We start from the raw sequence: 17,275 nt of genomic DNA, 5'->3' as shown, positions 1-17,275 counted from the left end.
TACAGGGAATTCTACTCCTCTCGTTAGGAATTGTTCTGTTTTTATTTTTAATGGTCTGGTCACAATGTTTCAACGTTGGAAGCCGCCTCTAATTCTTTTTAGAAGTATGAATTATCACTTTAAAGTAGGAAGAAACTAGGTGAAGCAAAAAGCCATGTCTTTGTTAGAGGATTGGCATGAAATCATGGAATTTTCTTCCATCAATGTAAGGAAGTGAGTGATCAGTGCGATTCAATGCCAGCCTTGGAACTGGATTATTTTCCTCCTCCAAAATAGACCAGCTTTCTGGGAGAAATGGTAGCGGTTTGTTTATGTTCCCACTGCCTCGCCCCATCCCCTCAGCAGTTGTTTGGAAAGACCGTGATTACATACATGGCACACAAATACATCTTTCCAGATGTCTTAGAGAACACCAATAACTGCCATGGCTTTTAGGGTGGGAAAGGCACAACGAAACCTATTGCAACTTCAGTGAAAATTAGAATGATTCCAGTTTTAGAAAAATTCTGATATTGATTTGGGTGTTTGTCTTTGGTGGTGATTGTTTTTTGACTGGGGAGTTTGGCAGTGATGAAATGTCTATGTTTTTCAGCGTGCTATCAATTTTAACCCCACTAATGTTACTGCAGGACTTTAAGAAAAAGGAAGAAATTCTATGTCACAACATAGAATTGAAAAAAAAGAAAACTAGTACCAAGTATCATGATTGCTTTTAAGATTTAGACTACCAAGCAAGTATCATTAGTTTGTGTCATTTTTTTATGACATCAGAATTTCACTGTCATTAATTCCACAAATAGGTATGAGGTACCTATTGTGTGCCAGGAACTATGGGAAACAAAGTCCAATAAGACTTGATTCTGTTCTTATGTTGCTTTCATGATCCATGATTTACTTTTGCCAGCAAATTTGATGGCTGTGTAAATACAATATTATACTCCGGCAGATGTAAGTGTTTATCAATATAGTAATTCTTCCAAGAAATATACTTAGGGAAAAAATGCTTCAGGATACGCAGCAGGCAGGTGTCTGGGGTGGGGTTGGAGGTGGAGGGGCACATTCAGAACCCAAAGAGCTGAAATCTCTGAATCCGCACTAGATAGTTCATTCACGTGATGATGCGTCTTGTTGAGAAGTAGCGTTCTGCCAAGCCATAGTTGGGTGTCAAAAACACAGTTTTGAATAATATATCTGGTTTGGTATTTCAAACTGAGCAGTAGCAGAACAGGAATGAATTCGACATACACTCTTGTCTTAGTACATTTGGGCTACTCTAACAAAATACCTGAGACTAGATAATTTATAAATAATAGAAATTTACTTCTCACAGTTCTGGAGGCTGGGAAGTCCAAGATCAAGGCACTGGCAGGTTTGGTGTCTGGTGAGGGCCTGTTCCCTGCTTCTGAGATGACACCTTGTTGCTGCATCCTCACATGCCAAAGGCAGAAGGGCAAAAGGGAGGTGTGCTATGTCCTCCCATGGTGGAAGAGGGGGAAGGGGCAAACCCACTCCCTCAAGCCCAGTTATAAGGGCCCAAATCCCATCCATGAGTTCCTCATAACTTACTCACCTCACAAAGGCCCCTCCTCTTAATAATTTGTTATCACACTGGTAATAAATTTTCAACATATGACTTTTGGGGGACACATTCATTCAAACCATAGCAGTTCTAATTGCTAATATAACTGTCTCATATCACCTTTGAGTTTATTGAAAATAATATGCTGCAAGATTCCAATCATAATTTTAAAAGAAGAACCCCAGGCATGTTTGTGACAACAGCTTGACATTGGAATAAGTCCATAGGTTCCCACAGTGAGTACTTTGAAAGACAGTACCGATTTGAATGACTAAAGAAATTCTGGTGTATTTGTTGAAAATTTCACCTCATAACTTTATATTACCCCTTTGCACTTGAGTTTGAAGGCCTATAACAATATAATGCCATAATTAAAATAATACAGGAAATATTTTAGAGTAGTAAAATGCTCATGATAGAATGTTATAGGGTATCCAGTCTCCAAGATGGTCCCCAACAGTTCCTGCTTTCTGGTATTCACATCCTTGTGTAGTTGTCTCCCACTCTGTACCAGGTTTAGTCTGTATGACCAATAGAATACAGCAGAAATAATGATATGTCACTTTCAAAATTAAGTTGTAAAAGACTAGTTTCTCTCTTCTCTCTCTTTCTCTCTCTCCTCTTCCTCTGGGGAGGCCTGCTTCCACATCCAGTGAGCAGCTCTATGGAGAGGCTTACCTGCTGAAGAACTTAAGCCTCTTAGCCTATAACTATGTGAATGAAGCTGGAAGCCAATTCTCCAGCCCTGTCAGATGGCTGCAATCTTGGCCGATAACCTGACTACAACCTCATAAGAAATTCCAATCCAGAACCATTCAGCTAAGCCACTCCCAGGTTCTTGACCCTCAGAAACAGTGTGAGATAATGAGTGTTTATTGTTTTAAACAGCTAACCTTCAGGGTAATTTGTTACATGCAGCAGGTAACTCAATCTGCTAAATGAGAAACACAAACCTGTGATAAGAAATTTGCCAAAATGTTAGCAGTGATTGTCGCTGACTGATGAGCTATGAGTAATTTTCATTTTTCATTAGGCTTCCTGTATCCCATCCTAATTTCCATGTTAATTACATATCACTTTTTAAAAATAGGAGAAAAAAAAGGAAAGAGTTTTGTTTGTTTTAATACAAAGTGCAGTTTAGAAAGGATGTTCTTTCACTTTATCACCATGTGTGGGCCACAGGATTCTGCAGGGACAATGATTAGCAGATATAGAAAGAGGGACTGCAATGCCAGACAATATAATTTGGCCTAGAGTTTGAATCTAGTACTAAACAAAGATTATCAACCCAGATGATTCTGGCCCATAAAGGTACATGTCATCATACCAGTTAGTGCTTTGAAAAAGCCTTTTAAAATTTTGACATAATTTCATACCTACAGAAAAGCTGCAAGAATGGTACAAAGAATTTCTGTATACCATCATTTCTACATACCAACATTCTCTAATTATAAACATTTTACCACATTTGCTTTATCACTCTAGATAGATAGATAGATAATTGATAACACATGTCTCCTCTTCAGAGCACTTATCACCATTGTAATTTCACATTTATTTGTATAATTATTTAATTAAGTTTGTCTTTTCAGCTAGAAAGGAATTTGTATTACTTTTTGATTGCCATTTTATCCTGACGGTTAAAACTGGCTCATAGCAAATGCTCAATATTTTCTTTCAAGAATGAAAAAATAAAGAAATGAAAGGAATGGGAAATGAGAGAGTACATACCTCAAATCTTATACAATGTTGTTCTTTCTCACTTTCTTTGGTACTTTCCCACAAGATCTTTTCATTCTTTCATTTTTCTCCCAGAAAAAAATTAAAGTTACTAAAAGAATTATACATGTTTTATTTGTGCCTATCAGTTGGGCAAGGCAGTAAGATTCAAAATGGAATGCTGAAATACATACAAGAGCTGGTAGAGGAATGTAAAAAACAGAGATTCCAGAGAGTAGGGCCCAGAAATGGCATTCAAAGCAAGAGATTAAGGTAAAGTTTCCCTTTGGAGTAGGCTATTCAATTCTGTGTATCAGTCAGGATGGGTTAGGTTATGCTGCAGTAACAAATTATCTCAAATCTCAGAATCTTAAAACAAGAAAGATTTTGGGCCGAGCCCGTGGCGCGCTCAGGAGAGTGCAGCGCTGGGAGCGCAGCGACGCTCCCGCCGCGGGTTCGGATCCTATATAGGAATGGCCGGTGCGCTCACTGGCTGAGTGCCGGTCACGAAAAAGACAAAAAAAAAAAAAAAAAAAAAAAAAACAAGAAAGATTTATTTCTAATTAACAATACATGATCAATATATGATTCTTGGTGCTCATCTGGGAACTCTATATCACACTCACTTCAGGACCCAGTTTATGGAGCAGCTTATGGAGAAGTCACTATCAGGTACTCTGACAGTCATCACATCAGAAGAAAAGGGAACTCTGAGAGGCCTCACATCACTAATGAGATGCTCTGGCTTAAACATGACATTTGTCATTTCTACTTTCAACTCAGCCACAAGTGGTCACATAGCTCCACACAACCACAAGGGTACTGGGAAATATGCTCTATTTCACACCCAGAAGACAGAGAACTGGTAATATCTGGTGAATAGCACTACTGACTATTATCATCTATGTTGCTATTACATTTCTCTCCACTACAAATTGGGTTTTATAGAGTGAGCAAATAACAAATGATGAGAATTTTATAGAAGTTCAACATAAAGTCATTGCTTGTATTTATACAAGTGCAAGTGTTTTCCACTCTTCCCATCCTCTCACCTCACTTCCTTATTTCTTTAGTGAGCCCAGTCATCCTAGAAAAATGTAATAACGAAAAAGCAAAGCATAACTAATCGTTTGTTTGAACTCTTTTCTAGTATTTATTTATATTCATCAATGCATACATTCAACAAATTTATAGTATACCTACTATGCACCAATAGAATATAACTTTCTTATTACAAAAAACTAATCACAACAGCTTATAATTTCAACTCTTTTTTTAATGGTGAACCGCTTGAAGAATTTTCTTTACATTTTTAAAAATGTTATCTTAATTGACACATTGTAATTGTAAGAACCCAAATGCCCCAAGGGATCACACCCTGATCACATAAGCCCTTCTCTGCCGCACCCCATCATGGCCCTGGTTGCCCTTCTCTTCCGCATTCTCCTTCCCACTGGCGTGAATCGCACGCCAATCAGCTCCCCCCCAAGCCCCATGCGGTATGCTAAATAGGGATTGTATTTTTTTTTTTTTTTTTTTTTTTTTTTATTTTAAAAGATGACCGGTAAGGGGATCTTAACCCTTGACTTGGTGTTGTCAGCACCACGCTCACCCAGTGAGCAAACCGGCCATCCCTATATGGGATCCGAACCCGCGGCCTCGGCGCTCCCAGCGCCACACTCTCCCGAGTGAGCCACGGGCTCAGCCCAAGGGATTGTATTTTAAACCAATCAGCTTTCCCTTAAAGCCCTATATATATGTGTGTGTGCTGCCTAATAAAACGAGCTCTCTCCAGTGGATTGTCAACCGGTGTCAACTCGTCCTTTTCAGTAATTGTACATATTTATGGGGTACAATCTGAAAAGACAACCAACAGAGTGGGAGAAAATATTTGCAAAATATACATCTGACAAAGGATTAATATCCAGAATATACAAAGAACTCAAACAACTTTACAGCAAAAAAACAAGCAACCCAATTAAAAAATGGGCAAAGGAGCTGAATAGGCATTTCTCAAAGATATATGAATGGCCAACAGACACATGAAAAATGCTCAACTTCACTCAGCATTCAGGAAATGCAAGTCAAAACCACTTTGAGATACCATCTCACTACAGTTAGGATGGCTCATATCCAAAAGACTGAGAAAGATAAATGCTGGCGAGGTTGTGGAGAAAAAGGAACTCTCCTACACTGTTGGTAGGACTGCAAAATGGTGCAGCCTTTATGGCAAATGGTATGGAGGTTCCTCAAACAATTGCAGATAGATCTACCATATGACCCAGCTATTCCACTGCTATATACCCAGAGGAATGGAAATCATCATGTTGAAACATGTACTCCCATGTTTATTGCAGCACTGTTTACCATAGGCAAGAGTTGGAACCAGCCCAAGTGTCCATCATCACATGAGTGGATACGGAAACTGTGGTATATCTACACAATGGAATACTACTCTGCTATAAAAAAGAATGAAATACTACCATTTGCAGCAACGTGGATGGACTTAAAGAAAATTATATTAAGTGAAATAAGTCAGACACAGAAAGAGAAATATCACGTTCTCACTTATTTGTGAGAGCTAAAAATAAATAAATATACAAACAAATGGTGGGGGCAGGGTGGGGAAGAAGAGACAACAATCACAACAACTCTTTGACCTTATTAAGACAAGTGAACAAATATGATGTTGATGGGGGGGGAGATAGAGGGGGAAAAGAGGAATTGGTAAAGGGACACAAAAATCAACTATGCTGTATATTGATGAATCAAAATTAAAAAATAAATAAAATAAAATAAATTTATTTTAATTGACACATTGTCATTGTACATATTTATGGGGTACAATCTGATGTTTTGATACATATACATGTTGTATAATGATTGGATTAGGGTAGTTAATGTAACCATCACCTCATGCATTTATTATTTCTTTGTGGTAAGAACATTCAAAAGCCTCTCCTCTAGCTCTTATGTAATATACAAAACTTAACTGTTAACCACAGTCACCCTATTGTGCCGTAGAACACCAGAACTTATTCCTCCTATCCAATTGTAATTTTGTACCTGTTGGCCAACTCTCCATTCTCCCTGCCCTCCCCACCCCCCAGTCCCAGGTAACCACTGTTCTACTCTCTGCCTGATAATATCAGCTTTTTTTTTTTTAGATTCCACATCCTAGTGAAAACACGTGGTATTTGTCTTTCTTTGCCTGGCTTACTTTACTTAACATAATGTCCTTCAGATCCATCTGTATTGCTGCAAATGACAGGATTTCATTATTTTTATGGCTGAATAATGTTCCATTGTGTATATATAACATTTTTTTTATCCATTTGTGATGGTTAATTCTACATGTCAACTTGATTTTATTAAGGAATGCCTAGAAACCTGGCAAATCAATCTTGTAGGGCACATCTATGAGGGTGTTTCAGAAGAGATTAGCACGTGGGCCTGATGGACTGGGTGGGAAAGATTTGCTCTCAATATGGGCAGGCACCATGCAATCCAGTGGGGGCCTTGAGAGAACAAAAACAGAGGAAAAGTGAAACTTTTTTCTCTGTCTGCTGGAGCTGGGACACACACTTCTCTCCTGTCCTTGGACAACAGGACTCAGGACTCCAGCTCTGGGTTCCAGGACTTACACCAGAGGCACATCCAGGCTGTCAGGCCTTTGGTCTCAAACTAAGAATCATACTATAGCTTACCTGGTTCTGAGGCTTTTGAACTTAGACTGAGCCATGCTCCCAGCATCCAATTTGCAGACTATCTATCACGGGATTCCTCAACCCTCACAATTTCATGAGCCAATTCCCTAATAAATCCCCTCTCATATGTTTATATACATATCCTATTGGTTCTGTCTCTCTAGAGAACCCTGACTAATACACCATTCATCCACAACTCTGTTTTTTTAAACAAGATAATGGTGTGGTAAAGCAAAAGCATCATTGTGGAAATCCAGGTTTCTGGTCTTAATCATATGATACAATAACTGGGGGAAATGGCTTTAATATTAATATTAGATTTCTGAGGGTAACTTCTGGTGTCAAAGACTGGTTATGTTGGCCAAATCAAATTATATTAAACTAAATCTCTAAAAAACATCAGTTTACAATTATAGTCTTGATATCTGTTGAATCACATTTGCAAAGCACAACAAAAACAACATTCAATACTCTTTGGCTGTGACTAGGCAGTAAATAGAAATAAAAACTAGATAACACTTCAGATAATTTAAATAATGTGAAACAGAGGACAGGAGTTCTACCAAATACTCCAGAGATTTTTTGAACTTTATTAAATCAACTGAATAATTCAGCTCTCCCCTATGCCAGAGTTCCTTCAAATTCATTCAGTGTGTAATGCATTTGCCCTCTTGCAAGTCTGTGAGTGAGTGAGCATGTATGTATGTGTGGTTACTTTATACCAAAAACCTTGAGATAGACTAAAAAAATGGATGGCCGTATTGGGAGGTTAGAAACTTAAACAGAGAAAAAAGAATCGAAAATCTTTTGGAAAATCCTAGAAAGAGGAAAGGCAGCTTCTGATATTTCATATTTTTCTCCTTCATTCATTCAGCTCCTCCTGTGTGCAAGGCATTCCTATAGAAGCCAAAGATACAGCACAAATAAGACAGAAATGGCCTCTGCCCTCATGTTTATATTCTGGTGGAAGGGGAAGACATAAATAAATATGATACATAAATAAATACATACATACAAATAAATACGGTAATATCAGACCATGACAAATGCTATGAAGAAAATAAACATAGGATGATATATATGATCGGTAATGACTATGATTGGGGCAAGTGTTAAATAAGGTGATCAGAGAAGGAGTTGATGGGTTTGACTGAGGCCTAATGATGGGGAGGAAGCAGGCTGGGAAGATCTGCAGGAAGATCATTCCAAAAAGAAGGAAGAGCTAGTGTCAAGCCTCTAAGGCAGGGACAAACTTGGCAGAATGAACGAAATTCTTTTTTTTTTTTTTTTTTTTAAAGATGACCAGTAAGGGGATCTTTTTATTTTTTTTTTTTAAAGATGACCGGTAAGGGGATCTTTTTATTTTTTTTTTAAAGATGACCAGTAAGGGGATCTTTTTATTTTTTTTTTAAAGATGACCAGTAAGGGGATCTTTTTATTTTTTTTTTAAAGATGACCGGTAAGGGGATCTTAACCCTTGACTTGGTGTTGTCAGCACCACGCTCACCCAGTGTGCAACCGGCCATCCCTATATGGGATCTGAACCCGTGGCCTTGGTGTTATCAGCACCACAGTCTCCCAAGTGAGCCACAGGCAGGCCCCATGAACGAAATTCTAATGTAAGAAAACACATACCTAGATATGTGTCATATCCTGATGAAAAATGTTAATTCAAAGGAGAAATAGAAAATCTTATAAGTTTCAGAATCAACAGATTATCTCATAGATAAGATACTGGGGCTGACACTGACGTTCACATTTGCTACACAAATTCAAAAAACGGCAAGGCAACATTTACAGCGTTCTGAGGGGAAAGGATCACTCCTCTGTGAAGACAAAGGAAAGTCAGCTCCAGCACTGGAAAGCCTCTCTTCTATACACCCTTTATTAACAGAATCATTCAAGGAAGTAGTCTGGTGAGATAACAACAGAATCAGGATAAAGACTCAAGAAACAGAAAGACGGGGTATAGGAGAAAAAACAGGGAGCTGTGAAACCAGTAAAACTTACCATGAGTATAAGTGGTAATGTACTTGCAACATTTAAAACAATTGTTAAAGAAGGATTTTTAACTGGAAGAGACCATGTTTAAATATTTTAATTTCCAGCCAGAAGTAAAAATCCAGATTATTTCTACTAAACCTGGATTATGAGGAGACAGAAAAGGAAGCCGTAAGTAAGGAAAGTTAAACCTCTCAACCTTACAGTGATGGGGGAGGTTTCAGATATAGTGTAAACTTTTCCTTTGCTCAAGAAATATGCTTCAAAATGATTATTTAAATGTAAGCCTATCCACTAGTAATAGACTTAGTATAGATCATTTCCAAACATTGAGAGAGGGGGAAAAAGGAACAAAGAAAGCAGAATAGATGATTCAAACTGTATGACATTCTAAAAAAAAAAAAGTGGCAATAATAAAAAAAAAAACTGTATGACATTCTAAAAAAGGCCCACTGTACAGACAGTAAAAATAGCGGTGGTTACCAGGAGCCGGGAGAAATGTGGAGAAGGGAGGGACAAACAGGTGGAGCAGAGGCAATTTGTAAGGCAGTGAAACTATTCTGCAATGAAGAATACATAACATCATATGCTTGCCACGCCCTTAGAACTGGACAATGCACAGTGAACTCTAATGTAAACTATGGGCTTTAGTTAATAATAATGTATCAATATTCACTCATCAATTATAATAAATATACCACATTAATAAAAAGATGTTAATATTAGTGAAACTGTGCGGAGGGGGTAAGTGGAGGAGTAGGGTATGTGAGAGCTCTCTGTATGTTTTCCTCCTTTGTTCTGTAAATGTAAGAGTGCTGTAAACAGAGCCAGCCAGTTAGCTCAGGTGGGTAGGGTGCAGTGTTATAAGACCAAGGTCTAGGGTTTGGATCCCCTTACTTACCAGCCAGCTGCAAAATAAAAATAAATAAATAAATAAAAGTGCTCAAAAGAATGGAGTCTATGAAAGGAAGGAAGGAAAGAAGAAAATCAGAAAGAGTCAAGGAAAAAAAAAATCAAGAAAGCATTATAAATACAAAACAAAAAGCATAAAATAACATGGCAAAAATAAGACCAATCACATCAGTAGTCAAAACAAATATGGATCAGTTAAAGGCCTATACTAAAAGATGCAAAACAAAATTCAACTATACAAGTGTTTATAAGGTATACCGAAATCAAATGAGACAGACATATTAAAATAAGGGAATAGATAAAAAAATATATCAAATTAATGCAAAGAGAAAGAAAACAGAAGTGATGGCACATCAAAGTACACTTCAAGAAACAAAATTAAATGTTCTTAAAGGGATAGTTATTGATAGGAGTAGCAAAGTATAAAGGCCATCATAAACTTTTTGGACCAAGTGACATTACGTTGAATTGAAAAACGTAGAATGAAAGAATGTGACATATTCACCATCCTAGTTGGAGATTTTAATATGCCTCTCTCAGAATCTGAATGATCATTCACAAAACAAACCAACACAAACGATGATATAGAAGATGTGAACAATGCCATTGTCATTCTTGACCTCAAAGCTCTATTTGGAAGTTTTTATCAGCAAGTAGAAAATATACTTTTCTTCCAATTATTTACATAATGTTTATAAAAATTGATTATGTGTTAAGTTGCAAAGACAATCACAATAAATTATGAAAGAAAAATATTATAAGACTATAATGAAATGAAGTAGAAACAACATAAACATAGAATCATAAACTACTAGGAAATATACATACTAAAATATATTATAAACCTAGAGAAGCCAAAAGTGTTTGGTATTGACAATGACAAGATAGATCAGTGGAATAAACAAGAGAGTCGAAAGTGGTGTTTCAAGTCAGTTGGGATGAAAATATTCATTAAATCACGTCTTACAATTTATTATAGCCATCTGCGGAGGAGAGTTAGATTCCTTCTTCACCCTTTACTTCGAAATAAATTTCAAGTAGACCATCAATTTAAATATCAAAAAATGAAATGATAAAAGTAATAGGAAAATATGAGAATTTTAAAAATAATCTTAGAATGAGGAAGGACTTGCTAAGCAAAACATAAAACCCAGAAGAGAGAAAATAGATGGATAAAATTGATTTAAGATTATCAATTTCTCTAGGAAAAATGCAATAAATAAATCAAAGTAAATAAAAACCTGAGGAGAATAATTACAACACTTATGAGAAGAGATTAATATCCTTAACATGTGGAAAGCTCTTTAAAATTTATAAAAATACAAACAACAAACTAACACAAAAAATTAGATTAAGGACATAATCAGTTTACAACAAAGTAAATACTACTGAAAAGATACTCAAAATCACCTACAATTAGAAACCAAAAGGAGAATCTAAAATTAAATAGACCAATAAAGTAGATAATCCTTAATAATTCTTGTCATCAAAAACAAAAATGCACAACATAAAAAATTTTTGGAAAGCTTTTCTATTATCATTAAGACAATTTTACCAAAATCTAACAGATCTCTCAAAAAAAAAAAAACATACACCAATCTTATTTGTATGTATAAATACAATAATATTAACAAATAAATTCAAGAAGTGTATTTTTTAAAGCACACTAACATGGAGCGAGTTCAGAGCGTGCCGTGAGCGAGTCAGTGAAAAGTTAGTGCGGAGGCGAGTCCCTGGGAGAAAGGTCCCTGGGGATGGCCAGGGAGAGTGCAGCGGACGCGCCCCAGATGCACGGCAGCACAGGGAGGCCGAGCGAGCGTTGAATTTTCAAATTTGAATCTCCTGTAGTACTGACTATAACTTAATTTCCAAGATTTTGATCAAAAGTAGAATCAAAAGAACTATACTTTCAGGTTTTGAGGGAGTACCTCAGGTTGGACTCAAAAGCAAGACTTACTACTAACTTTGAAATGGAATCAGGTAGTTTTCGGATACTTGCAACCTGTCCCAGAAAATCATTGTAGTGTAACTACAGCAAGGCAGTTTACAGAAAACGGAACTGAGAACTCCGACACCAAGCTGACCAGAGAGGTAACTCCCTGGAGAGGCCCAAGACCCAAGGCAACCACACATGCAGGGCACTAGTGGCCAACTGAGCAGTCACTGAGGTAGCCATACCAAACTGGCAACCCCAGCAACATCTTAGTCAGACAATAGTGTCAAACCTGTGAACTGTGAAACCTCCTGCCACAATGAATAAACATCAAAGAAAAGATACCAGAAATATGAAAAATCAAGAAAGTACACCACCAAAGGGTAATAACTCTCAAGCTCTAGATCCTATAGAACAAGAAGCCCTTGAAATGACTGACAAGGAATTTCGAGTGATAATTCTAAGGAAACTGAATGAGATACAAGAAAACTCAGCTAGACATCATGATGAAACGAGGAAAAGTATACAGGACCTGAAAGAAGAAATGTACAAGGAAATCAATGCCCTGAAAAAAAATGTAGCAGAACTTGCGAAACTGAAGAATTTATTCAGTGAAATAAAAAACACAATGGAGAGTTTAACCAGCAGACTTGTGGAAGTTGAAGAGAGAACCTCTGAACTTGAAGATGGGCTGTTTGAAATAACACAAGCAGACAAAAAAAAGAAAGAAAAAAGAATCAAAGGTATTGAAGAAAATCTGAGAGAGATATCAGACAACCTTAAGCGCTCAAATATCCAAGTCATGGGTATTCCAGAAGGGGAGGAAAAAGGAGATTGCATTGAAAACATATTCAACAAACTAGTGGCAGAAAACTTCCCAGGTATAGGAAAAATCACAGATCTTCAGACGCAGGAAGTTCAAAGATCTCCAAATGTATTCAAACCAAAATGGTCTTCTCCAAGACATGTTATAGTCAAATTAGCAACACTCAAAGACAAAGAGAGAATCTTAAAAGCTGCAAGAGAGAAGTGCCAAATCACCTATAAGGGAGCCCCAATCAGACTAATATCAGACTTTTCATCACAAACCCTAAAAGCCAGAAAGGAATGGGATGATATATTCAAAATACTAAAAGACAGAGATTGCCAGCCAAGAATACTCTACCCTGCAAGGCTATCCTTCCGAAATGAAGGGCAAATAGTATATTTCTCAGACAAACAAAAACTGCGGGAGTTCACCACCACATGACCACCCTTACAAGAAATTCTCAAGGGAGTACTGGGTTTGGTTCCTGAAAAATAACTACCACTGCCATAAAAACCCAAGAAAAATCAATACCCACTAGTATAATAAAAATGGCATTCACGAAGAGAAAACAAACAAAAAGCCTATCTACAACCCAAGGAACCAACAAATACAGAAAACAAACAGTAAATCAGAAAGCAAGGAACAAAAGACACCTAAAACAACCAAACAATAATCAATGAATGCTAGGAATAAATCAACACTTTTCAATAACAACTCTTAATGTAAAAGGCTTAAATTCCCCAATCCAAAGACACAGACTGGCTGACTGGATTAAAAAGGAGGACCCAACTATATGCTGCCTACAAGAGACCCACCTCACCCATAAAGACTCACATAGACTAAGAGTGAAAAGATGGAAAAAGATTTACCATGCAAACAGAAAAGAAAAACGAGCTGGAGTAGCTATTCTTATATCTGATAAAATAGACTTTAAACTAAAAACCATAAAAAGAGACAATGAGGGACACTACGTAATGATAAAAGGATTGATCCAGCAAGAAGACATAACAATCATAAATATATATGCACCCAATGTTTGAGCAGCCAAATTTATAAAATAAATTCTATTAGACCTAAAGAAGGAAACAGACACTAATACCATAATAGCAGGGGACCTGAACACCCCACTGTCTATATTGGAAAGATCATCTAGGCAAGGAATAAGCAGAGAAACACAAGATATAAACAATACTCTAGACCAATTGGACTTGGCAGATATCTACAGAACATTCCATCCAACAACCTCGGCATATTCATTCTTCTCATCAGCACATGGATCATTCTCCAGGATAGATCACATATTAGGTCACAAATCAAATCTCAACAAATTCAAAAAAATTGGAATTATCCCATGTATCTTCTCAGACCACAATGGATTAAAACTAGAAATTAATAACAAACGAAAATCTGGAAACTATACAAACACATGGAAATTAAACAGCATTCTACTTAATGACATAAGGGTCCAAAAAGAAATCAAGCAGGAAATCAAAAAATTTATAGAAACTAATGAAAACAATGATTCATCATACCAAAACCTGTGGGATACGGCAAAAGCAGTATTGAGGGGAAAATTTATTGCATTAAACGCTCACTTCAGAAGAATAGAAAGATGGCAAGTGAACAACTTAACACTTCACCTTAAAGAACTAGAAAAACAAGAACAATCCAAACCTAAAGTTAGCAGACGGAAAGAAATCATTAAGACCAGAGCAGAACTGAATGAAATTGAAAACCAAAAAACAATTCAAAAGATCAATGAATCAAAAAGTTGGTTTTTTGAAAAGATAAATAAAATTGACAAACCATTAGCATGGCTAACAAAAAAAAGAAGAGAGAAGACTCAAATAACAAAAATTAGAAATGAAAAAGGCGGTATTACAACTGATTCATCTGAAATACAAGGAATCATTCGAGTCTACTATAAACAACTATACGCCAAGAAATTTGAAAATCTGGAGGAAATGGATAAATTTCTGGACACACACACAAGCTACCAAAACTGAGCCATGAAGACGTAGAAAATTTGAACAGACCAATAACAATAAAGGAGATTGAAGCTGTTATCAGAAGGCTCCCAACAAAGAAAAGCCCAGGACCAGATGGATTCACAGCAGAATTTTACCAAACATTCAAAGAGGAATTGACACCGATTCTTTACAAACTATTCCAAAAGATTGAAATGGACGCAAATCTCCCAAACTCATTCTATGAAGCAAACATCATCCTGATACCAAAACCAGGTAAAGATATAACCAAAAAAGAAAACTACAGGCCAATATCGTTGATGAATATAGATGCAAAAATCCTCACTAAAATACTAGCAAACAGAATACAGCAACACATACGTAAAATTATTCATCACGATCAAGTGGGATTCATCCCAGGGATGCAAGGTTGGTTCAACATACGCAAATCAATAAACGTGATACACCATATTAACAAACTCAAACACAAGGACCATATGATCATCTCTATAGATGCTGAAAAAGCATTTGATAAAGTTCAGCACTCATTCATGACAAAGACCCTCTATAAGTTAGGTATAGAGGGAAAATATCTCAACATCATTAAAGCCATATATGCCAAACCCACTGCCAATATCATCCTGAATGGGGAAAAGCTGAAAGCTTTTCCTTTAAGAACAGGAACTAGACAAGGATGCCCACTCTCACCACTCCTATTCAACATAGCGTTGGAAGTACTAGCCAGAGCAATCAGAGAAGAGAAGGAAATAAAGGGCATCCAGATTGGAAAAGATGAAGTCAAACTGTCCCTGTTTCCAGATCACATGATCCTATATATCGAACAGCCTAAAACCTCTACAAAAAAACTGCTGGAATTGATAAATGATTTCAGCACAGTAGCAGGATACAAAATCAACACACAAAAATCAGTAGCATTCCTTTTCTCCAATAGTGAACATGCAGAAAGAGAAATCAAGAAAGCCTGCCCATTTACAATAGCCACCAAAAAAATAAAATACTTAGGAATTGAGTTAACCAAGGAGGTGAAAAATCTCTATAATGAGAACTACAAACCACTGCTGAGAGAAATTAGAGAGGATACAAGAAGATGGAAAGATATCCCATGCTCTTGGATTGGAAGAATCAACATAGTGAAAATGTCCATACTACCCAAAGTGATATACAAATTCAATGCAATCCCCATCAAAATTCCAAAGACATTTTTCTCACAAATGGAAAAAACTATCCAGACATTTATATGGAACAATAAAAGACCACGCATAGCCAAAGCAATGCTGAGCAAAAAAAATAAAGCTGGAGGCATAACACTACCTGACTTTAAGCTATACTACAAAGCTATAATAACCAAAACCGTATGGTACTGGCATAAAAACAGACACACTGACCAATGGAATAGAATAGAGAATCCAGAAATCAACCCAGACACTTACTGCCATCTGATCTTTGACAAAGGCACCAAGCCTATTCACTGGCGAAGGGACTGCCTCTTCAGCAAATGGTGCTGGGATAACTGGATATCCATATGCAGGAGAATGAAACTAGATCCATACCTCTCACCGTATACTAAAATCAACTCAAAATGGATTAAGGATTTAAATATACACCCTGAAACAATAAAACTTCTTAAAGAAAACATAGAAGAAACACTTCAGGAAATAGGACTGGGCACAGACTTCATGAATACGACCCCAAAAGCACGAGCAACCAAAGGAAAAATAAACAAATGGGATTATATCAAACTAAAAAGCTTCTGCACAGCAAAAGAAACAATTAACAGAGTTAAAAGACAACCAACAGAGTGGGAGAAAATATTTGCAAAATATACATCTGACAAAGGATTAATATCCAGAATATATAAGGAACTCAAACAACTTTACAAGAAGAAAACAAGCAACCCAATTAAAAAATGGGCAAAAGAGCTAAGTAGGCATTTCTCTAAGGAAGATATACAAATGGCCAACAGACATATGAAAAAATGCTCAACATCACTCAGCATCCGGGAAATGCAGATCAAAACCACATTGAGATACCATCTAACCCCAGTCAGGATGGCTAAAATCCAAAAGACTATGAACGATAAATGCTGGCGAGGCTGCGGAGAAAAAGGAACTCTCATACATTGTTGGTGGGACTGCAAAATGGTGCAGCCTCTATGGAAAATGGTATGGAGGTTCCTCAAACAATTGCAGATAGATCTACCATATGACCCAGCTATCCCACTGTTGGGAATTTACCCAGAGGAATGGAAATCATCAAGTCGAAGGTATACCTGTTCCCCAATGTTTATCGCAGCACTCTTTACAATAGCCAAGAGTTGGAACCAGCCCAAATGCCCATCATCAGATGAGTGGATACGGAAAATGTGGTACATCTACACAATGGAATACTACTCAGCTATAAAAACGAACGAAATACTGCCATTTGCAACAACATGGATGGACCTTGAGAGAATTATATTAAGTGAAACAAGTCAGGCACAGAAAGAGAAATACCACATGTTCTCACTTATCGGTGGGAGCTAAATTTAATATATAAATTCACACACACACACACACACACACACACATACACACACAAAAACCGGGGGGGGGGAAGAAGATATAACAACCACAATTATTTGAAGTTGAT

The sequence above is a fragment of the Cynocephalus volans genome, chromosome 13 (assembly GCF_027409185.1).
Source record: "Cynocephalus volans isolate mCynVol1 chromosome 13, mCynVol1.pri, whole genome shotgun sequence".
Taxonomy (NCBI): domain Eukaryota; kingdom Metazoa; phylum Chordata; class Mammalia; order Dermoptera; family Cynocephalidae; genus Cynocephalus; species Cynocephalus volans.
The sequence above is the reverse complement of the archived record's forward strand: the minus strand, read 5'-3'. Positions refer to the sequence as shown.